Below are 25,771 nucleotides of genomic sequence, written 5' to 3' on the forward strand. Positions count from 1 at the left end.
TGTGTTGTGTAAGCACATATTCCAGATACTCGTGGAAAGAACACTTAATGACTTCGTCATACGTGTTGAAGAACTCTTGAGAGTTTAGGAAACATCTCTTATCCACTGCGGTATGAGGGATAAAATATCTCTAATATCATCTTGTGAAAGAGGACACTGTGTAGAAGATATTGCTCTTGAATATTTAGGCCCAGAGATTTGTCTTTGGGATTGAATATTCACGTGAGGTTTTTAAGTAAGTTTTTTTTTTTTTTAAATACCTTTCAGCTCTGGATCGTTGCTTCTGTAAAAGAAATGGAAGACAATTAAAAAGTTGGTGTACACTACTTGAAGATGCCATTCAACTAGACCATCTTCTGAAGAGTTACCCTATCAAAATACCGATCAGGTGGAGAAATTCTTTCATTCAATATCATAACCAATAAAGAACTTGCTAGTGCATCAATGTCTATAATTTCTTCAGCTTTCATCTGACTTAATGCTGCGTGCAGTTTTCGTAAATATTCTCGAGTTATCTGTTTCGGAATAGAGGCCGTAGCGTATGTATTTCGAGTGTTTCGGAATAGAAGCCATAATACATAGTAAACGGGATAAATTTAATATCCAGGATTTTTGCAATACCCATTATGTTCAGGTATTTTGAATTAGTTCAGTAATTTTGCTTACATTCTAAACAACTTTATTCTATTAACATTGATAAGCCGACTATTCTCACTCGCTCCGACTCTCTAAATAATTAAAGGCAGTTGAATAAGATTTTTTTTTTATTATTATTTTAAAATAACAATCTTATCTATAGGATTAACCGGTTATGGTTCTCTGCAGTCAGACAGAGAGGTTACATGTTCATTCTTTGTTGAGGTATCACTAAACAAACACACGTACTAAGCACAGTAATGACCATTTAATTCGAAAATATTTCATCATAAATATTCATTACTAAATGTTTTTTTTGTGATGAATTCACCACGGGTTTCGTTATATAAAAAATAAAAAATTTGTTGAGGTATATTACATAGGAATAATAGTTGTTCTAAGATGAATTACATTTTTTCATGTAATCAACAGTTATTTTAACATGATACTGTATCTTGTAAGAACATAACAGTTGCTATAGGACAATATTACATATTTACATGTAATATTATCCTATATTACATGTAATTTACATGTAATATTATCCTATGTTAGAATAACAGGTGATCATTATTCACATTGTTAGGCACGCAAAAAAAAATCTTTCTTCCTCTTTTCTTTGGGAGGGGTGGGGGTGGAGAATGATATCACCTCTATGTTGGAAAGTGAAGTATGATACACTCGCCCTTCTCAGCAAGGAGTTGATTCCATGGATTAGTGGAAAATATCTAAGGTGTTGTTCTGCCTGTGGTGGTGATGCTCATATAGGATCCGACTTCTCAACTTTTGTTTGAAGGAAGCAAGGAGATGGTCAGCTGCCTCTCTCTGTGACACTGCTGTGCTGTCTAGTCTTGTATGTCGAAGATAGAAGCTGTATATTACCGCTTTCGCAGTGATGAAGAGGTTGTTGCAGATCGAATGGCTATTTGATTCTTCATGGACGAGATTGAAATATTTCTCTTCTGTTTGAAGACTACCACTGGTTAAGGCTGCGTTTTCCGAGACAAACGGATTAATAGTGTGTTGACTGGGCATTCTAAGTAGATATGCCAGACTGTTCCCGAACGGTAGCAGAACAGATAGTTATCTGAAACATCCGGTTAAATTTTCGTAATATAATTGGAGTGGGTAATGCATTGTGCCACATCCTGCACTGAATATCTGCGTCGGGCTTGGTGGCTCTTGTGCGATATGGCAGGTCACAGTGAAATAGTGTTTGGTGGGATGATACAGGATTGTCCAATGAAGTGTTTTGGTTCAATTGTTGTATTAGAGCGCTGGATATTTTGTTTATGTTGCAAAGTGTAAGTTTTTCCCATGCATTGTTGATTTTTATCAGAAAGATAGGCACCGTATCTTCTGAGTCAGGAGGGCTGGGCCCCTCTTCCGTTATGCTATCAGGCATAGCATGTAGCATAGCATTACCATCGTGTTGTGAAAGATAGGTTCCATGAGGATTTCAGGAAGGGATGCTGTCTTCACTGTGTGCTGGAGGTTTAGCTTCTTCCATCTTCGAAGGGCATCTTTGTAGAAATTTGCTAGTTTCACTGGCACGTGCACTGTTGTCATTCTTAAAGTTGCGGAGAAAGAGAGACCTCTATTGGCAGAAGTGAAAATATACTCGGTGGTGCATTTGTGTGCCATTTCCTGTTGTAGGGTATTAAGGAGAAAGCAAGTGCGGAACGTTGTCATATATTGTTGTCAATGTAAGTCAAGTTTTGTTCTCCTTCTTTGAGAGAAGTACATAGTTTGGAGTAGGAAATCCAGTTTGTTTTGTTCCATATGAATCGATAGATAGTTGGCTGTATTTGCTTGATAAATTGCACTGGTGGAGTGAGAATGTTTAGTGTATGACAAAGGACACTGGTGGCTACTTGGTTAACAAATAGTGCTCTCTCTCTCTCTCTCTCTCTCTCTCTTGTGGAGGTAGAGGCTCGTATATCTGCCCACTTTCCCAGTACTTGCTGAAACGTTTAATTAGTGTTTTATCCACGTTAGTGTTTTATCACAGTTCTTATCCACGTGAGAGGGAGTGTTTCCTAGATAAATCTCCAGGTATTTGTTTTCCTCTGTGGACCAGTGACCAGACATTGGGGAATCGGCTCGGTTTTTCCATGAGAGAGAGAGAGAGAGAGAGAGAGAGAGAAGATGCATTTACAGTGCTAAGTACTCTTGATGCGAGTGAGTTGATGGGACTGAATGGGAATTTGATACATATTTAAGGGAGTTCGTGGTGCTCATGAAATTACAGTACCAGTTATCTCACCGTTTATATATATAATACCACATTGCACTATGGTATTATATATATAATACTACAGTGCAATGGTGGTGGAAAAACGGGAGAATTAAACTATATATCAGTTTCTATTACTTCTGTGGATGAAAGTATTTTGGAGAAATTGGTTAGAGATCATTTTTAGTTTCGGACAGATGAGCGGAAAATTATCTGCGTAGGTCATTGCAGATTTGCTAAGAACACTCGATTTAATAATCTGATTGCTTTTATAATAAAGTAACAAGAATAATTGATGTTGGAAATGCATATGCCCTAATTTTTCTGAACTTAGAAAAAACCATTATCAGGTTACTACACAAATAGCAATATATGTATTTAGTTATTGAGATAAAGTGAATCCTGGTTGTCTGTTTGAAAATACTTAAGAGTTGCATATAGGGAACAACATCAGCCAGAAGGAGAGTTAGCAGTAAGTTCCACTGGGCTCAGTATTATTATTATTATTATTATTATTATTATTATTATTATTATTATTATTATTATTATTATTATTATTATTATTATTATTATTATTATTATTATTATTATTATTATCATCGACACTAGCTATTACTAAACAACTAAAAACCGCGATAGTTACAGCTATCTACAAACATGGAAAAAAGAAATGGCGTTCACAGCTACAGACCAATAGCTAACTTACTTGTCATCTCTAAACTTCTCAAAAAGGTAATATACACAAGACTACAAAACTATTTAAGAAATACAGCATCATCTCACAAAAGCAGCACTGTTTCCAGAAAACGAAGGGCACAACCATACTATTAGAGGACTAACGAACTAAATAAAGCTCTTGATAAAAACAAATTTGCTATCCTCATACTCCTTGATCTTACCAAAGCTTCTGATACACTTGGACTTTACTCAGTCGAAATAAGAAGAACATTGCATACCTGGTTTAGAAATTATCTCACAGACAGAACTCAAGTAAGAAAATAGGCACATCAGCTGAGAAATACAAATACAGGACGGAGTCCCTCAAGGAGCAATATTATCACCTACATTGTTCAAATATACATAAATGTCATTCACAAGTTGGCCATACAAAGTCAAATACATCAGATGCAGACGACACAGCACTACTGACAGTACACACAGACATAAACACGGCACTCTCCAAAGCACAACATAACTTGAACAAAATAACTGATTACTTCTACCACAATTCACTTATAGCAAACAGCACTAAACCGCAAATGCTAATAATAAAGAACCCAAGAATTACGCACCCTGCATCATTAACCATATATAGTCACACATGCCATTGCATTAACCATGGAAGCTGTCACTGTTTCGAAATCACACCCGTAACACACGCTAAATACCTCGGTTTACATATTGTCAACCACTTCAAATGGGCTAAACATATAGAATACATTCATAAAAAACTATGCACTATTGCTGCAAAACTTCGAATCAAAAGATATGATGCCAACCAACGTATAAAAACTCATATATCATGGAATTTGTGAAACATACTAAGGTATGGTATAACCTCTAAACAAACACAGCAAACAGTCACTTATCCAATTTAGAAAACCTCCACCGAAGAATCGTTTCAACGGTGCTTTGGATATCTTTATACTCAGGATTTTGTAACAGCACGTAGTGTCTAAGACCGATACGCTAACGCACACTACGTGCTGTTACTAAGACACTATTTCAACAACACATACCATAATAACAGCGAAGCGTATCGCAAACGCAACCCTCTACACAACTAGGCGGTATAACAATTTGTATGGAGCCACCATGAAGGAGCATCTTATATCCACATTACTCAACAACTTGCCATATAAGGTAAAACATCTGAACAGTTACAGAGCATTAAAAGCCGAACTATGGAAATTGTATCACCATACTTAGAACTGCAACAATTACCTTACATTCCACATAAAACATATTAACCACAATAACAAATGCTAATAAAAAGAAAAAGAAAAACGTTTAGTTCATCGTTAATCCCACTGCCCCACTGGCTTCAGAAAAGCTAATTCAAGCTTCGAAGTTAGTGGATTACTCTGCCTCATCGTCTTTTTACTGCGAATATTGGCATCTAAATCATTTTCATAAATATATGAAAATTTCAGTTCCTTACATCACATTACCCTATTATGCATGTAATCTAATCAAAAATGATTATTATTGGAGTGAAGTGGAGGGAACTACTTTTCATTAATATATAATTTCCATTCCTTTACTTCACGTAAGATACACACGCACACACTCAAATTATTATTATTATTACATAACATTTCCTAAGACTCATCGAGGGAGGGCACCTACTCTACAATATTCCATCTCCACCACTCCACCAACCGCAAATACCTTGATCATCTACATCAACGCTATCTACTGGCGACCACTCCCACTAATATTTCTACAGACAATCACAAACATCCATGCCCGAGGTGGAATTCGAACCCACAGCCTTTTGGCTGGAGAACCGATACGCTGACCATTCGGCCAACCAGGCCGATTGGTTAGTGTATCGGTCCCTTAGTCTTTTATAAACCTTATTTTAAAAGAAACAAAAAAAAAACGAAGTATTTATTGCATATAAAAATATTAAAATTACTAAAAAATATAAATAATGAACTTACTTTGTATTGTATGCTTGTACGAAATATGAAACGTATTTTAATTATATATATATAAATATCACTTTCATACTTTCTCAAAATTCTTTTTCTGGCAAATCATTGTTTGCATTTGTATTTCCTTGCAGAGGTTGAAAGAAGTGACGCTAGTTCAGTGGAAATTGAATATTTTGTGGATATTAGTTGATTCTTGCTTCATATTTTTAAATTTTCTGTGCGGTCGCAATATTTCTTTGCTTTAGTTATTCAGTAACTTCAGCAATTATTTTGTTGACCAAATTATATGCATGAGTGTTTTTGATGCTATTATTTTTCAGCAGTCCGTTAAAACTGTTTAAGTTGCTCAGATCAGCCCGACGTTTGTTGAACTTTTCATTCCAACCGGATTTTCTGTGGTGCAGATTGCTTCATCTTCGGCTTTTGGTCTTGCAGTTTGCAACCAAACTTCATTGTAATGATATAAGCAGTGCTGTATAAGAGCTGATTTATTTCCTTTGTGACTGCTGTGATTGTTTTTATCACAGCATTTGTGTCTAAGAGGAGCTGTTTAGCTTAGACGCAAATGCTCTGAAAAAACAACATCAACAACAATAACAATTATTATTATTATTATTAAAATATACTTTAAAAATACTTTAAAATAATCATACTTTAAAAATCTTCTACGAGTAGACCAGGCAAGGAAAACAAAAACAGAAAAAACTACAAGCTCCTATGGACTAAAGATTCACAGATATTTACAAGACAGAATGAAAACACTGGAGTTTATATAATTGCAAGAAAATCCGGCCTGAGCAGTTTACCAATATAGTACATTAATTCGCCTCCATCCTTAAGAGTAAGATTTAAATTTATTTTGAAAAGCTATAGCATCTAGATCTCAAATCTGGGCGATCATATCTAGTCAGAAAATATAAATTTCAAAGCTCTGGCTCGTTTAAGAAATGGACAGACAACACTTCCATAAATACCGATTTCGACCACACACAAACATAAGAAGTGTAAAGAAACACTGGTTTACATTGATAACACTGCTTAACCACAACTTCACAAACATAGACGTACTAATCTTTACCGAAGTTGCAATAAATGACACCGAAGCTTATGCATACAACATTAATAACTACCAGTCCCAGTGGTGCACTCAAGATTTAATCTTGGCGGGGGTAAGGGGGAGTACCCGAGATTTAATCTTGGGGGGGGGGAGTTGAGTAGACGATTTGAGAATACACACTAAGCATTGCATACGAGCTATGCCTGAGCATCTGCAGTGATGGCCAAAACATGATACCCGTGATCTCCTCTGGCCCTGCTCGGGCAAACGAAGTAGATCCCGAGCACTACTCCATTCGCTTCACGTTCACAGCGGCCAGGATTCCCGAGTGCTATAGGGTATTCCCACCTTATGTGATCACTAATTCATAAGTAGCATAAAAATAGAAGACACAACATAAATAAAAAAATATAATAATAATTTTAATCAGGAAAATATTTTGGGAATTTTTTCTGGTGTTTTTTTCCTTTTTCTTTTGGGGGCCAGGGCCCTTGATCCCTCCCTCAGTGCGCCAGTGACCAGTCCTACACCTTATGTAGAATCAAACAAAAGAGGAGGAGGCGGCATCAGTGGCGTACTAGGGGAGAGCGGAGGGTGCGGTCGACCCTGTATGGCACTTTGAACTTTTTTGAACTTTTGCAGTTTATTCTAAAATACAGTCTCAAGAACTCAGTTCCAAATATTGTAAAACTACTGCGAATTTTCCTCACAATTGCTGTAAGTGTTGCTCGTTGTGAGAATTGATTAAGAATTACCTACATTACTATGAAATAGACTTCGCCAATGTCATCGATGATTTTGTAAATAGAAAAGCAAGAAAAATAACATTTTAGAATGTTGAAATTAAAGTTTTGCTTCAAAAATAATCACAGTGTTTTAATTTATTTCCCTATACGTCGTTTTGACTTTTTGTGGTATTTTTGGTGCGTATTGAGAGGGGAGGCAAACTCGGGGACCGCCCAGGGCGGCAAAAGCTCTTGCTACGCCACTGGGCGGCATCATGGCATTTATCAAAGAAAAATAGATCTTGACGGAAAAACAAGCATGTTTTAAACATGCAGAAACACTAATATTGAAAATCACAAATAACCACTCAAATATAATAAACATAATATTCCAGATAATAATCCACTCAGCTTTCTGCACGAATTAGAAGCATGGCTAAATGGTATTGAACCCCGTACAGCACATCGGCTCATTCTAATAGGAAATATTAACAAAAATACTCTTGACCACTGACACACCTTGATATACTAAGTCAGTACAACATAAACCCTACCATAAACTCTCCAACAGAGGAAGAAATACTCAACATTTCACTAACACAATCATGCATTGACCATATCAACATACGGGCTCTCATCAATACATATACCTCAGTAATTAACACTAATCACTTTTTTTGTCTCAGCTTCATTTCATTATGCCACCCTCCCAACACCACAAAACTCTACAAAGCTCCTTCTTATCTTAAAGAGCATTATCGATAACCTTATAACCAGTTTCGACCCTTTATTGAGATCTCATCAGTGGAAGCCAGACCCAGAAGTGATACCAAGGTTGAAGTAATGCAGAAGTGATATTTCCATATACAAGTAGTCAAAAGGTGTCACCTTATTACTAAAATATTCTGGAATAAAGTACAATTCTACTCTGAATCTAAAAATTCAGACTGGAATTGCCTACTCAAAATAAATGACCCTGTAACTTTATACGGGAACTTTCAACTAATATTCACAGAAATATCAAAAAGCAGCAAAGCCTAGAAACGAAGCTTCAAATAGACAATAACCTTTTATATAATAATAATAACAAATAGACAATAATATTTTACAGCAATTCTAAACAGTATTACTGTAAAATAAAATCTATGGAAAAGACTAAAAAAGTAACCCAGTAACACTCATTTACAAACATTATACAAATTATCAAGAAATCAACTAACAACAAAAATTCGTAGGGCAAAAAGACGCCACTTCTTTCAAAATTTGCCAGCAAAGATTGGTCGATTGGTAGAGCCTATGCTACTAATGGCTCATGCAAAAAAGTTAAGTAAGTTTGAACGTGGTAAGTAGTTGTAAGAGGGTCAATCGTTCGATGCTGTTGGCACACTTTCACTCGATGAGTCTTTGGACTCCCTAGAGGTGTCAGTTTTTTTTCCAGTTAAAAATTTAATAACACTCTTTGCCTCTGTATTTGTGCATTTACAACGTATGTTCTAATATTAACAGTGATGATTATACAGAATGTTTTTTTTTTTGAATGAATAACTAATATAATAATAATAGTTTGGGAGACATTTCTAATTTCTTCCACGAAGTGCAGAACTCTTATCTGAGGAAGATAATAGATGGCGGTGGTTTCGTGGTTATGTTTCTATACTGGTCGCAAGCCAGGTGTTGATTTTACTGTTTGTTGGTATGTACTTGGAAGGCTTCAACTGCTATTATACAGCGTAAAACTTTTTTTTTGCAGGGTTGGATTTGGACATGGTGTGTTTGTTTATGTCCTTGTAGTGGTTTTTTTTTTTTTTGAGAGGGGTTTGTCATAGGTTTTGTGTGTGTGTGTGTGAGAGAGAGAAAAAGAGAGAGAGAGAGAGAGAGAGAGAGAGAGAGAGAGAGAGAGAAACAGGAATTTCTCTAATTTTCTTTCTTGCTATAATATTTATATAGCGCCTGTTCCATCTCTCTCTCTCTCTCTCTCTCTGTATGTCCCTATGTTTCTGTCGTCAAACGGTAGTTGTCATCATGTCAAAATAATAATAATAATAATAATAATAATAATAATAATAATAATAATAATAATAATAATAATTTTATTGTTCTTTCAAATATTTACATATGTACAACGATCATCTATTCAGTATATTATTTTACAAGGTTCAGCACTTTGTGCTACATATAATGAGATTTAAATAGTAATGATGATAACATTTTTTTTTATTTTATTATTTTTTTATATAACAATCATAATAATAATTTACAATTATATTGTTCAGAGTTACATAAGTTGTATAATATTACATGTTGTGGTTTATTATTATTATTTTTTCAAGTTTGAAAAGGTGTGGTTATACAACAGTATTTACATTAACATTAACATTAACATTTCTGGCTAGATGGGTGAAGCAAAATTGCTTTTCATATTCCCCTTTGTCTTGTAATGGTAGGACTTTAAATGGAATGTTTGTGAGCTTTATGCTCGCCCATTGAGGGCAGTGAAGTTAGTTGTGTTCAGCTGAACTTAAGATAGACTTTGGTCTTTTATATTTGTTGATTTCTTCTTCATTATATTCCGAGGCTTCCTTGATTAAAGGGTTTGGGTGGTTACTTGTCTTGGTAAAGAACTTCTCAGCCAGATTTTTGAGAAGGGAAGAGATATAAGGGATATTAACTTCTCTATGGATCTGGGTGTTTCTTATGTACCAGGGGGCATCCAGAATCATCCTCAGGCTCTTATTCTGTAATCTCTGAAGTTTTAGAATGTTTGAATTTGGGTGTGGCTCCAAGCTGGGGATGCGTAAGTGATAACCGGTCTAATTGCCATCTTGTAGATTGTTAATTTTGTTTGCATATCCAGTTTACTTTTTCTGTTGATCATAGGGAAGAGCTGTGCTAAGACGTTGGATGTCTTAGAGGTAATGTAACTAATATGTTTGCTGGATAGGAGTTTACTATCAAGAATCACTCCAAGATATTTAACTTCAGTCTGCCATGGAATCTTTACTCCCAATAAATAAATATCCTCCATGGTGTGAATTTTCTTTCTAGTGAACAGTATGGCTGAGCTTTTCTGGGGGTTAACTTGGATCCTCCAGTCTGCCATCCATTTTTCTAAGGTATGCTATTTTGTAATCTTTTAGTTGCCAGTTTTGGGCTCAGTGATCTTGCCATCAGTGCAGTATCATCTGCATATAATGCAGTGAATGTTGTTCTTGGGTTCAGAGGGATGTCTGCTAGATATATTGAAAACAGTAGAGGTGCCAGAAGAGATCCTTGAGGTACGCCTGCCGAGATCCTGCGTCTGGTCGAAACCGTTTCGCCTACCCTGACCTGCATGTATCTGTCTTTCAGGTAAGAATGTATTACCTTTATTAGCCTGACTGGAAAATTAAATTTTATCAGTTTGTAGAGAAGACCTTGATGCCATACTTTATCAAACGCCTTCTCTGCGTCGATGAAGATGGCAACTGTATTACGTTTCCAGTTGAAACCTTTAGTAATAATTTCTACCAGCCGGTGCACTTGTTGGGATGTACTATGGGCCCTACGGAAGCCGAACTGTTCATTAGGCAAAATTCCTAACTTATCTGTTTCTGCTTGGAATCTTGAGAGGATCACTTTCTCTGTTATCTTTCCGAGGCAGGATAATAGGCTTATGGGTCTGTAGCTTTCAGGTAGGTGAGCATTTTTTCCTGGCTTCTTCAGTGGCATGATTGTGGCTGTTTTCCATGTAGAAGGGAAATGCTGGAATCTAAAGATGGCATTTGTAATGTTGACGAGATGGACTATGGCCTTTCTTGGAAGTAGTTTTATTATTCTATTAGTTATGCCATCCGGTCCTGGGGCTTTTTTATTGTTTATATGGGAGATGATATTTATCATTTCTGTTGGATTAGTAGGAGTGATAAGTTCTGAGTTGACATTGTTCTGTCTTAAGGTTGACCTAACATGACGATGAATCTTGTATATAAGGTTGATATTTAAATTAGTATACGATGGGTTGCACTGAGATTCTAGATTATCTACTATTGCCTCGGCTTTCTCTTCATCTTTGTGAACTGTTCCTTTCTTGGTTTGGATAGGGGGTATGAGTTGTTTTTTGGTGCGGATTGCTTTTAAGAATTTCCATACAGAATGATCATCAATGTTAATGTTGGACAATTTGGTTTCCCATTGTTGGTTTCTGTGTTTTTGAATAGCTTCTCGGACCTGCCTGTTTAGATTGTTCAATACTTTTTTATCTTGTGAGGCTCTGGTATTGTGGTATCTCTTCCTGGCTCTATTTTTTGCTCTGATTAGATCCATGATTTCTTCAGGGATTCGGTTAGTTGGGTTGAAGGCAGTGGATTGTCTGACTGATTCAATTGCTTTCTGAATTTGTATAGTTAAGTTATTTATTGCTGTGTCAATCTCTTCCTTTTTACTGATATTGGGTACCGGACCAATATGATCAGGAAGAACCTTGGCTAACTTGTCCCATGGTATGAATGTGTGCAGAGGAGAGAATTGATCTGATGAACCTAGATTAAGCACTATTGGACTGTGGTCAGAAGATAATTCGTTGACTGATTCCAATTTGTATTGGTATCTTAAATTTTTAAAGATGACAATGTCCAGCACATCCGAGCCACCCGAAGGGCTGAAATGGGTGGGCTCAGTAGGGCCGGTCACTACAATAGAGTTGAGCATTGCATAGTTGAAAAGTGTGTGACCTTTGGTATAAGTAGATGAGCTGTACCAAGATGTGTGTTTTGAGTTGAAATCTCCTGCTATTATTATGGAGTCATTTGGACTAAGTATGGAGTCCAGATCTGTTGTCAGCAGAGGAATGCTTGGAGGGTTATATGCAGCATAGATCTTGAGACTCCCGGCATTGAAGGTATGCACCTCCACACCAGTCACCTCCAGGTTTACTGTTTTAGGCTTGTCTATTGTGTTATGATTTAAATAACTCTTAATATATATGGCTGTGCCTCCGCCTCTTGTGCCAATTCTGTCGTTTCTGTACATTGTATATCCACGGATTTTTGGGTTATTAGCTGGTCTTAGGTGTGTTTCACCAATCAAGATGATATCTGCACTGAGACGAGTTGAAAATTCTTTTAGTTCCAATATCTTGTTCATTAGTCCATTAGCGTTCCATGCTATTATCTTAAGAGCTTTTGGTTTGAATTTATTATTCATGACAGATGGCTGTTATAATGTTTTGAGTGCTTTGCAGGAATCTTTTTCTGGAAGATGTTGATGGGCATGTCTTGCTGAATTCTTGCAGCATTGTGGCAAGTGAGGCTGTTAAGACAGATGTTATGTTGGAGCATTCTAGCTCGGGAGATGTAGGAGGCTTAGTTCTTGCAGCTTCAGCATATGTTTTGTCCCTGGTTGTTCCTTCTTGTGAGGTAGAAGGCAAGGTGTTTCGGACTGGAAGACAATTTGTTTGGATGCTTGAAACATTGTTACGTGGCGGAGAAAGATTGACTTTTATTGTTCCTCGGTTTTTTGGATTGGAAAGGCATCCCTTATAGTTGGCGGGGTGAGGTCCTCTGCAGTTTGCACAGCATGCTGGAGTTGTGCGAGGTTTGGTGCAAGAGATGGTCTGGTGTCCCTCGCCGCACTTCAAGCACCTGTAGGCTGCCTTACATAATTTTTGAGCATGTCCAAATCTTTGGCATCTATGACACTGACCTGCAGATGCTCTTTTCCTTAGAGGCTCAGTTGTAATTTTGAGACCGCATACTACAGTCAGTTCATAGATCTGCTTTTGTGTGTTGTTTACTTCTACCAGCACCAAAGGCATTGGTCTTTTGTCTGCTCTGAGCATTCTGCTCACTTTAACTGGGGACAGGCCCTGTCTGGAGAGATCAGTGGTCACTTCTTCAGGAGTGATACCTTCAGCTATCCCACGTAGAACAACTTTCAGGTTCTTTTCGCTAGGTAAAGTGAAGGTCTGGTATGGGACGCTAGCATTGTCCATAAATCTGGTCATCTGTCTGTAATCCGAGACAGTAGAGGGTTGTATTTTAACTCCTTCATCTGTATTTTTAGCCCATGAGAATGAGATATTTTGTTCTCTTAGGGCTGATGTGAAAGGGATCCATTTTTCTTTATCCCTTAATATGACTGGTGGTATCTTTTCTTTAGGACCATTGAGTACTTCTATCCCTGTTGTTTTGGGTTCTTCCACACTGGTAGAGATTTTCCTCTTCTTTTTCACCAGTTGGAACTCTGTATCAGTTTCCAAGGAATGATAATTACTGTCTTGGGATGTAGCATCTTCCACACTTGGGGAGTGTGCTAAATCTGATTGCGTCTGAGTTGTGGGCTCTTCAATCATGTCAACCATATTATCCTCTGTGACAGCTGTGGGGGGGGAATGTGTCAAAGAGCTTGACTTTTCCTGGCCAATTTTCACTCAGCAGCTTTCCCAGTCTGAGGAATTCAAAATAAACTTCTTCGAATTTGGCCTCATTCAGAAGTTTTGCCATGACAATATTTGGAAATGTGTTAAGTCAAGGATGGAGAAAGAGTAGAGATTGCTCTGGTGTTCCGAGCAGGTAAAAGTAATCCTGTGGACTTTTGAGGGTCCACTAGCAAATCCCGTAGACACCCTAAGGTGTCTACCAGCAATAAAATGTTACTCTATTATATATATATCCCGTAGATCAAATCGATCTACCAGCAACGGTAGCAAATATTTCACCTTAAAAAACCTTAGAAAATGAAGAACACTTACCTCTGTATATATCATTTATCATTCAAAACTATCGCCACTAATTAACAACACAATGACTCAGCTGACTCTTTAATTTCATCATCAATAATACACTACACAAAACACTAACACACGGGCCGCCATTTTTTCCTCCCGCAATCATTTCCTCGACAGTATTTACACATATGCAATCTAAATATTATGTTTCCTTATTCTCACTAACATACGGTGTAAACTCATAATTTACTTTTAAAAGAATTTTTTTTTTTTTTACATTGCATACATTTGTTACAGTTATTATATACATTACATACCTTTGTTACAATTGTTATATACATTACATACATTTGTTTACATGTGATATTTACATTACGTACATTGGTTTACATATAATACATACATTACATACATTGGTTTTTCATGTGATACGTACATTACTTGCATTTGGTTACATATGATACATCTTGGCTGAGAACTAATTTCTTTGCTTTCATCCTCGAAGCTTATATGTAAGCTTATCTGAGGATGACACCAGTTGGTTATTATGTGTTGTTTTTTTTTTGCGCGGTTGGGAAGCTACGAAATCTATGATTCAGAAATTCGTGCGCGCACACACACACACACACACACACACACACACACACACACACACACACACACACACACACACACACACACACACACACACACACACACACACACACACACACACACACACACACACACGCACGCACGCACGCACGCACGCACGCACACACGCACGCACGCACGCACGCACGCACGCACGCCCACGCCCACACCCAACCACCCACCCACCCACCCACACCCACCCACACACAATAACTTGGAATGTATTGATGCGTCGCTGAACTGGAAGCCTGAGCGCGTATATTGTGTTTCATTAAGTTTGTATGGTATTTTGGGTGCGTGTTTCTTGTTCGTAGTATGTCCAGAGAGTTCTTTTCAGGCTATTGTAGTTTGTAAGGTTTCTGTATTCAAAAGGTAATTTGTTTATTATGTCTGGGATGTAGAAGTTTCGCGTGGCCTTTCCGTAGTGATTATTGTATTTATATGTGATATAATTAGTAGTCTGAGGTCTTGTTATATGGTATGTATTTCTGACTGTCCTGTAGTTGGCATCGAAATAATGTTTTAGCAAGGCTGCATAGTGACATAAATGTTTTACTGTCAGTATTTTGTGTTCTGACATTGCAATGTTTATAAGGTCGTGATTTTCTCTTTGTTCCCAAAAGATCAGTTTTGTCATTTTGTACTGTAGCGACATTAATCCATTTAATTTGTAGGGTGCACAGAAAGCATACGTTGTTATAGCGTATCTTAGTATATTTTGGCATAGTGTTTGTATATTTGTGTTTTTAGGCGTATGGGAACAATGTCTTTTAATCTGTAGAGTTTGCCACTTATTGTTTGCCACTTATTGGAGTTTGTTGTGTAGGTGGATTATGTGGCTATTCCAGTTCATATCTGCATCGAAGTAAATTCCAAGTTATCGTATTGTTTCAACCTGAGTGATTGTAGTGGTTTTGCTGTTCTGTGTGTTTTTTATGTTGGAAAGTGGATGTTGGATGGTTATATATTTGTTATCAACTGGTCGAGTCAGTGAATTTCTGAATATCATTAATTTTGTCTTTTCTGAGTTTAGGTGTGGAGTTTTTCGTGAGCCAGTCTATGATCAGATTTATATCATGTTGCATATTTGTTTGGGCTATGCTTGCGTTATTATGGATGGATATTATTTCTGTATCGTCTGCGTATTGGAATATCTTACCTTTGAGTGGTAACTGATTAATATCGTGCATGTAAATGTTGAATAGATTTGGGGAGAGTACAGCTCCCTGTGGTACTCCACAGGTTATAGGTAGCTCTCTGCTTCGGTTTGATCCGATACGTGTGATATGCTTTCTATTTTGGAGGTAGTTTGTAAACTACCTGTGAAGAGGCCCGTCTATTCCAACATGCCTCGAATGCTTTAGTTAGATCTATAAAGACTACCATGGCAATTTTGTTTTTGTCTAAGGCGGTATTAATTACGTCTGTAAAGTCTTCCAAGAGAGATGTTGTTCCCTTATTTTTCCGAAAACCATATTGTGTTTTGGGGATAATCGGTAATGCGGCAATGGATCTGTAATTGCTGATTAAATTTCTTTTTCCTTGTTTGTATATGGATGTGATTATGGCGGTCTTTAGCATACTTGGTATCTGTCCTGTTTTAAATATTTTATTTATTAGTTTTTAGTAGGATAGGACTTAAACTAGTTGCATGTTGCTTTATATCTTTAGGTCTGATACCATCTATTCCTGGGTCTTTGTTTGGTTTGATTTGATGTATTGCTGAGAGAAGCTGTGCTTCTTTTATGGTTGGGAACCATAATGTCTGTTTTGATTGCGATCCAAGTGGAGGGTCTCGTTTTGTGATTTGGGGAATATTTCTGTGCAGTTCTTGGATGGAGTCTGCAAAGTATTGGTTAAAGTCATTTGCTAGTTGTTGGATAGGTTTTGCGTCTTTCATGAAGTTGTGTTTTATGGTTTCGGAGACGGTGGTGTTGGGAACAAAATCTAGCATCTCATTAATCAGATGCCAGGTTTGTTTCATGTTGTTTTGTGCGGAGGTTAGTTTGCCTCTGTAGTAGCTTCTTTTTGCATTTCTGATTTGTGTTGTAAGGCGATTCCTTGTTATCTCATATTCAGTTTTTAAAACTGTGTTATTTGGATATCGCTTTAATCCATTCCATAAAGCGTCCTTTCTGTGTATTTCTAATATTAAGTTTTGTGTTATCCAAGGATTTTGTGTTGTTTTTGAACGAATTCGGACTTTCTTTGTAGCTTTGTTGTATAAGATATCTGCTGAATCTGATGCCAGGTGTTCCCAGTCTGTTTTTCTTATTTCGTGGTTGGCTATTTCTTCGTCTATTATTGTTTTCTGTCGCTTTTCTTCTGTGGGACATTCCATGGGTATTGTCTTGGTGTGCAGGTTTAGAGCGGTGAAGTAATGGTCTGCTACTTTGCACTTTATGACTGATGCAGTGTAAGTATTTGGTGGTGCTCGGGCGTTTATACGATCTAGACAGGAGGCAGTGATAGTATTTCCGAATATTTCTTCTCTAGTACATGATGTTATTGTTGGTATTAGGGTATACATGGATAGTGTGTCTAGGTATTGTACAGTGTTGTTCTGGTTTTCATTTGCAATATTTATGTTTATGTCGCTAATTATCATTAGTTGTTCGGTTGAGCATATTTCTTGGCTTGAAAGCAAGCAATTGAGTTCGTGTAAGAATTTTATCATGTTTAGGTTTGGTGGCCTGTAAATAGCATTTAGTATTATGGGATGCTCTGTATTCGTATTATTAATTATTTCGAGGCAGAGGGTTTCAGAATGCTCAAACTGATAGGCCGTTTCTTTTGCTATTAATTTTTATTTGATAAATATTAATATTCCACCCCCTCTTTTTTGTTTGGCAGCATGATCTATGTTGTTGGAAGCCTGGAATTTGGAAAGCAGTCGCTTGGTCATTAGTTATGGATACTTCTGTAAGAATCAATATATCAATAATATCAGTGTAATTCCTCAGATAAGCCCGTAATAATAATAATAATAATAATAATAATAATAATAATAATAATAATAATAATAATAATAATAATAATAAATAACACACACTTGACTACAGAACTAATTACAGAAGTACAACATTATCACATAAAACCATACGGCTTTCAGAAAACAAAAAAACACCATCACCTTATTAGAAGATATCCCCGATACCATGAACAAAGCTTTTGATAAAAACAAGTTCGCCCTTATACTTCTTGACTTAACCAAAGATTTGATACACTTGAACTTTACTTTAGTTAGTTACTTTAGTTACTTCTTTACTTTAGTTTAGTTAGCAAACTTTATATTGCTAACTAAACTATACTCAGTCGGAATAAGAGGAACACTGCATACCTGGTTCAGGAACTGTCTCTCAAACAGAAGTTTAAGTAGTAATAAAGGTAACAAAAATAGGCACACATTACAGACGCGATATACAAATAAAACAAGGAGCCATATTGTCACCTATTTTGACCAACATAAAAAATCTGAAATACTACGTAATGCTACTAAGGAATTATTTCAACAACACCTATTGTAATAACAGAGACACATATCGCATAGCATGATCGACAACAACTCGTTTCACCCTAGACCCAACAACTCATGTGGTTCTGCATTGAGATCACATCTCATACCCACGTAGTTCAACAACCTACCACAAAATTTAAAACATATAGAAAATTACAGAACATTAAAACAGGAACTGTGGAATAGATTAAAGATGCCAAGAAATAATATTCTTGTTTTCATCTTGTATCCAACTGTAAGCAAACAAAGATTGCCTCTGAAGTCACTTCACGACTGTGCTACTTTTATACAGAGACTAATGACATCACATCAATTGCCTTAGTATCCCATAATGCAATGCACATATCCTTATGGACATGTATAATGCTAAGCATTATGGGTTCCATATACAAGTAGTCAAAAGGTGTCACCTTATTACTAAAATACTCTGGATTAGAGGTGTGACACCTTTTGACTACTTGTATATGTAAATATGACTTTTGCATTACTTTAACCTTTGTATCACTTCTGGGTCTGGCTCCTATTGATGAGACCCCAGTAAAGGTCGAAACCTGTCTGGGTAGTGGCCCTTCTCATAATGCATAGTGTTATACATGTCCGTAAGATATGTGCATTGAATTATGGAACACTAAAGCAATTGATGTGAAATCATTAGCCTCTATATACAAGTAGCCCAGTCGCGAAGTGACTTTATGTGCAAACTTTGTTTGCTTACACTTGGATAAAGGATGAAACCAAGAATATCATGTCTTGGCATTTTTATTCTATGGTATAACCAAGTGAAAAAACTTTCAACGAACTATGGAAGCTATACCAAAACAGTTAATATAGTCTTAACACCTTTATAAACTTCACAAATCACTAGCATCCAACACGTAGATTCTATCCATAAAAAGTACCAAACAACATAAATAGTGTGTGTGATAATCCCACTCTCTTCATAAAAGCTAACCCTTGTTTCGAAATAGATGGGATTAGCTTGTCTTTATCAATTAATCCTCATAATCGCAATTATCATAATTGCTATTAATATTGCTATTATTCACTTAGCACTGAACACTGAACTCTTGGAACAGTCTGCAAATGTGTTAACCGCATAACTGTAAGTAGCCTGAATGATAATAATAATAATCTCTCTGTGAAATGATGGTGGTACTTGTTGAGCCGTCTCTGCACTGCGTGCTGCTTAATTAGTGATAGCCTTGGGCCAGCTATTTCTGATTGGCTACCAGTAGAGATTGAACTGCCCACCCAGTCTCCAAAAGTTAGATAAGGCTAAAACGGCTTCGCCTACCCCCTATGCGGAAATAAAAAGGCATTAGATGATTTTTTTAAAGTAATACATTCAGAAATGTATACTTAATTCCTGTAGAGACGAAATAATGTAACTTTATCTTAGTCATATATAAAACAAACAAAAAATGTATGCAAAAAATTATTATAATTATTATTATTAAGAGAGACTTTTAGGGAGTTTGGGACTCCCTGGAGGTGTATGGTCTGCTCATGAAGGTGAGTGAGTGAACAGACACACCTGAACTATTTTGCCTCATCTTTGGTAAACCAGAATTTGAAGAAAATTCAGAAACTTTGGAGAAGTACAGAGACAGTTAACTACTGTATAATCATTTCAGGATCATGAGATGTTAAGTATGAGTTTATATTGAAGGTATGCAACCTGAAAAGTTGTCTACATAGAAAACGAATGAGACCGAAGGAGTGCTTTTCTTTTTAATCCCCCCCCCCATTGAGTGTGGTTAATGAGTAGAATTCAATGCTTGAAGTATTGTGAATGCTAAGAATGTGAAGGAATTTAAGATTTATTATGATAGATATGTTGCATGTAGAGTACACTATTCAAAATGAGTCTGTGGACTCTAATAGAGGTTTGCTGTCATTATAATTGGTTCTAAGACCTTCTTTGACTAGAGGAGAATGTCTGTAGCAATAGTAAATTCTCAGTGTCTGCATGTTTACACCAGGTAACAGCTATTTATCTTCGGTGGCGCTGCTATACATTTCCAGTTTATCTGTAATCTGTGGAGCACCTGATTGTTATTAGTGTATGTTATTTTTTATACGATGTGAAATAGCGAAATGATATGAAGATGTGTATTAACATGTCGTACTGTTTTGTTAACTGAAAGTGAGTCTACCTCGGTATATATTTTATGATATGGATTTATGATGCGCTTTTGAAATGCGACCCTCGCCCTTTTAAGTTATTTATAAGCGCAGAACGAAGAATCAACAATTTTGTTTACTCTTTCCGGTGAGTTCACGTTTCTTTGAAAAGAGAACTTATCCATCATAATTGGATTTTGGTGTATCATATCTGAATGGAAATTGATGATACTATATTACACAGAATGGCATAAGTTTTTTTTTTTGTTGTTGTTGTTGTTATGTTCAATAGCATTATTGACTTATTTGGTAAGCATGTTGATTGCAAAACTGTTTATGTCCAGAAATAGTAATATAATGTACTTGCCTCTTGAAATCCATTGATTAATAATCTGCTCTAACGTAACATGTTTTGCATGGATTAATAGTATGACTAATCATGATCAATTTTTGGTAAGATGTTGCATACTTTATTCATTTACAAGTCTAATTGGGTATCATATCCCATATATTTTCTTTAGACCAAGCTAATGATTAGTAAAATTTTAATGTGGTGACGGTGCTGATAAAAACAACATAGTTGTGTTTATTAGTAATGCCTCTAAGCATAAAGTACACATTTTTGAATTCTAATGTCTCAAAATATTAATTTGCTTGCTTATCTTCGTGTTTGTTTAAAAAAGCAAAGTTTGTTGATCGTGCATGACACCATTCCTTTAATCAGTCACAATTTCTTGTGTTGCTCTCATCTGCCATTCATTCTTCGTTTATTTTTTTTACATTTTATGAAAAATAAAGCAGAAGAATGAGGCTCATTTTGATTAGATAGACCTTACTTTACCACAGATTTCTCTGAAATGAAACAAAGAAATGATCTTATAATTTCACTGTGATCATAGAGTCAACTATTGTATTTAGCTAACCAACAATTGCTTAAAAAAAAAAAAGTAGGGAACAATATATGGATTTATGATGCAAATAGTGTTCACATTATGCACTATATATATATATATAAACTGACAGTATAGCTTAGGTGACTTTATATTTAGTCATGATTTGTATCTTGAGATTCCAAAATTTCATACATTCAAAATTTCATATGTCCTCCCACACAATGATGGGAAGACAAAGTGTATATGGTTCAGTCTATATAAAATAGCCTGACCTATTATACATTCTGTTGAAATAAATATTGACCCCACCCCTTGTTTTGGAACAAAACATTCTTGTTACTGTATCATTAGAATGAACAGTGTTTGATATGACTGCAGAACTTCTATAAAATAACTGAAAAATTGTTATTAGATGAAAGCCATTGCTTCTTCATAATCCAAAAATCAACAAAACCTATTTGACTTATGTAAGTCACATGACTTCAGCTGCATCTGGTGATTTAGCCTCTATATATAAATAATAATGTCACCAGTCATGTGATACTTACTATTTGGAGAATTCTTCAAATAATTGGGAGTACATTTCTTCAAATTATAATTCAGTTATGCAATACTTTTCAATATACATATTACCTATTTGTTACTGTTATATTTTTGATTTCTGTTTTCAGTCATACAAATATATTCATTATATTCTACTATGCCCTTTCTTATATTATCACTTAATGAACATACCTTTATACTGCACTATCCAGGTATTTGCCTACGCTTGGAATCGCCGAACTTTATATAGTTTCTATATTCGCCATGAAACTCTTTGAGTTTCTTATTTGGCTAAGAAACAATATGGGATGTAATATCCCTTAACTTAAATAAGTTCATGTTGCCGAATTGAAGCCTTTGGCTCTTCATATAATTAGTAATTTATTAGGACACCTTCTTGGCAATTCTCATAGAAGGGATGTAAGTTCTATTCGATACAAACTTGGAGATTGCAAGTAAACTCTCAGAAGAGTATCGCCATGTTCTTCACTAAAAACTCAATATCTCCCAAAGATGACATCTTCCTATTTAATATCAAGATTCCCTGAAAAGCAGAAGCCAAATATCTGGGTGTACTGCTGGACAGAAAACTAACCTTCAATCCACATATAAAAGCCTCATGTACAAAAGCATCAAGAGTCATTGCACAGCTTTACCCTCTTATCAATAGGAATAGCAAGCTGGATACCAAAATAAAACTGCTCCTTTATCATGTTGATGATTTGACCCATTATTACTTATGCGTCCCCAGCCTGGAGCCACACATCAAGTACAAATATCCTCAAACTACAGAGAGTGTAAGACAAATGTCTCCGCATGATCTTAAACGCACCATGGTATGTCAGAAATGTCCAACTCCACCGGGATACAAATATCCCCTACATCTACTCTTTCCTGCAGTCTTCAGCAGTAAAGTTCTCAGCATCCTTTTCACATCCAAATGAATTAGTGCAACAAGAAGCAAATTATAATGAAACAGACTTCTCCAAATATAGGAGACCCAAGGCCATCCTACTTTCAAATGAAGTTCTTTAAATCGCACACACTCAGACAGAGCACTTAGATCATAAACTTTTCCTCACACAGCAACCTTATCAGATAGCAGGGATTATAAAAGCATTTTCCTTCACCTTTATAGTCAGCAACGTCTTGCATCTTGCGTTGGTATTAACTAGGTCTACCTACTCGCTGATGAGACCTCAATAAAGGTTGAAACTGGTCTGGGTAGTGACCTTCTCTCATAATGTAGAACAGTAATACAGGTCCTAGGAGTTGGTATTAACTAGGTCTACCTACTCGCTGATGAGACCTCAATAAAGGTTGAAACCGGTCTGGGTAGTGACCTTCTCTCATAATGTAGAACAGTAATACAGCTCCTAAGAGCTAAGTTCACATTATGGGTAAATACCATGAATAGTGATCGGAACTTGCTCCACCCTTACAATGAGTTGCCTCAGTTTGCACTACCAAATGGTCAAGTGCTGCACTATCCAGGTATTTGCTTACACTTGGAATCACCGAACTTTATATAGTTTCTATATTCGGCATGAAACTCTTTGAGTTTCTTATTTGGCTAAGAAACAATTATGGGATGTAATATCCCTTAACTTAAATAAGTTCATGTCACCAAATTGAAGCCTTTGGCTCTTCATATAATTAGTATTTTTATCATGTAAATACCATGAATTTCTGTATGACAGTTATTACATGCTTATCAGCAAAATAAAAATCAGCCTAAAACTCATATTAAAATATCAGTTTAACTCTTATCACTCTTAATCTTCCATACCTTAACATTACATCAATAGGACAAACACTATTAATTATTCCGGTGTTCCTTTTCTTTTTTCTACTCGCATCCATCGTGTGCTAACTTATAATGCGCACATGATTTTCATTAACTTTTCTTATGGCAAATAAATGTTATGATAACTCAGTTTTATAAGGTGTCCTCAGCATTTTTTTTTTTTTTTTGTATTATATAACTTCTAGAAACAAAAAAAATGTGGAAAAAAATTATTCAGTTAGGTACAATTGATAGTACTAAAATCCATCATGTTATGTTTGGTAAATTCTTCTGATACATTTCTCTTGTGATATTTAATACTATCATTGAATAGAATTTCTTCATTAGCCAGCCAGTGTTCTGTATTACTAGGCATACCTCTCGATACTGAAAATATTGCTATTTCTTAAATAAATTTCTTAAATATGCAGAAAAAAATAATAATTAAAAATAAACACAAACTAACAACAGACAAGAAACTTAACATTCTTCATACACATAATTTTCACATATGTAAAAAGCACTTAACAAATAACCTAATATTTTAATAAATAACATAAAATGGGTTTACCCTACAAATATATTTTAATTCATATAAAATTTTTGCTCAATATCAAAGGAATCTTCAGTATGACCTTCAAATTAAACAAGAACAGAAGCTAGCATTCAACACAGAAGCTGGTATATTCAACAGAATGACACATGTGAAGTACATGTACATGATGTAGGTAATGTAAGGTTGTAGTAAAAATTAATTTTAACAAGATTTAAAAAAAAATAAAGAAATAAAAATAATTAAATAAAATAAAAACAAAAAATTAATATATATATATATGAATATAAATATGGTTTAAATGATTATAACACTGAGATTAAAAAAGAATAAGGTTTAATCGGGAGACACTACTAGTTTCGTTGAAAACAACTTCCTCAGGTGTCCAATATAGAGAATTATATAAAAAATAACAGAAACATTGTAAAATAATAACAGATCTAATGTAAAAAACTGAAGTACAGTTTAAAAAAGAATAAGTGCTGAAATTGCAATTGAAGTAAGCTATCGCGAGTGTGCCAATATTGGACAGTAGAGATGTGCGCATGAGATAAATTGTAGCTGAGGCTGTTATTCATATGGGTTGAATCAAGGGATATTTCTTTAGATTCAAGTATCCTTCTCTCGAGTTCATCATAACAAGTATGTATATTGGACATACTTGTTATGATGAAAAGATGTATGTATATTGGACGTGATGTTTGAGACCAGTCTATGAGATGCTGGTGGCCTTCGTCGGAATTTATAGAGAAAAGGACAAGGCTTGAGAGAGCGCTGGCTCGGATCCTATTGTAGGATATGTCTCTTTTGTGTTCTTCAATACGTAAATGCACAGATTTAGTCTGACCGTAGTATGGTTTGCCACATTCACAAATGATCTTGTAAACTCCTGGATACTGAAGAGGGAGATGTTTTACTTTAGGTCTACTAAGTATGGAGCAAAGTTTAGGCAATGTAGTGAAATAAGTTTTAATGTTGAATTTCTTAAGAATTTTTGCCAGTTTGGGAGAGAGGGAGCTGATGTATGGCAAAGATATATATGCTCTTGGGGAAGAAGAATCTTCAATAGTAAGTAAACGACAGTGTGAAATAAATTTTTTAATGTTCTTAAGAGTGAAGCCAGTACTTCAGTTTTTTACATTAGATCTGTTGTTGTTATTTTACAATGTTTTTGTTATTTTTTATATAATTCTCTGTATTGGACACCTGAGGAAGTTGATTTTTTCAACAAAACTAGTAATGTCTCACAATTAAACCTTATTCTTTTTTAATCTCGATGTTATAGTCATTTAAACTATATTAATATTCATAACATTATTAACAGAATAAATATGAACTCCAACATATATATATATATTTTTTTGAAAATTCATTTTTACTCGGTTGGAATATTATGAAAAAGCTTTAATGACTGATACCGAGAGAAAATAAGATATCATGTATATTTCAAAAGATACTACTAGTTTACTAGTTTTGTTGAATTGATCAACATCTTCAGGTATCACAATCAAAGAAATATATAAAAAATTACTGAGACCTTAAAATTGTAATAACAGAACAAGTACAAAAAGACAGTAGCGTGTTTGAAAACAAAATGTGAGCTTGAGTTCCAAACAAAAGTATACTACCCGCTGCCACGAGTGCGCCAATACTGAACAGAGGCAACGTATGCGTCAGAGAGATTGAAACTTAGGCTGTTATTGAT

General features: G+C 35.6%; 1 protein-coding gene across 5 annotated transcripts in view; it reads left to right on the forward strand.

The window, feature by feature from the left end:
• The first annotated feature begins 20,201 nt into the window (after positions 1 to 20,201).
• The window catches only part of LOC150092836 (DNA damage-regulated autophagy modulator protein 2-like), a 151,947-nt gene continuing 146,377 nt past the window's right edge, over positions 20,202 to 25,771 (forward strand). For 2 of the 5 annotated variants that reach the window (XM_090414539.1, XM_090414538.1), the window contains exon 1: positions 20,202 to 20,439. The gene's annotated coding sequence lies outside the window, so the exon portion shown is untranslated. Of the gene's footprint in view, positions 20,440 to 20,615; positions 20,745 to 25,771 lie in introns of those variants that run through there. The other 3 variants (XM_090414542.1, XM_090414540.1, XM_090414541.1) reach the window with 3 other exon arrangements.

Source organism: Typopeltis vanoorti, chromosome 25 (genome assembly GCF_054136105.1).
Source record: "Typopeltis vanoorti isolate ZY-2024b chromosome 25, IOZ_Tvanoo_1.0, whole genome shotgun sequence".
Classification (NCBI taxonomy): Eukaryota; Metazoa; Arthropoda; class Arachnida; order Uropygi; family Thelyphonidae; genus Typopeltis; species Typopeltis vanoorti.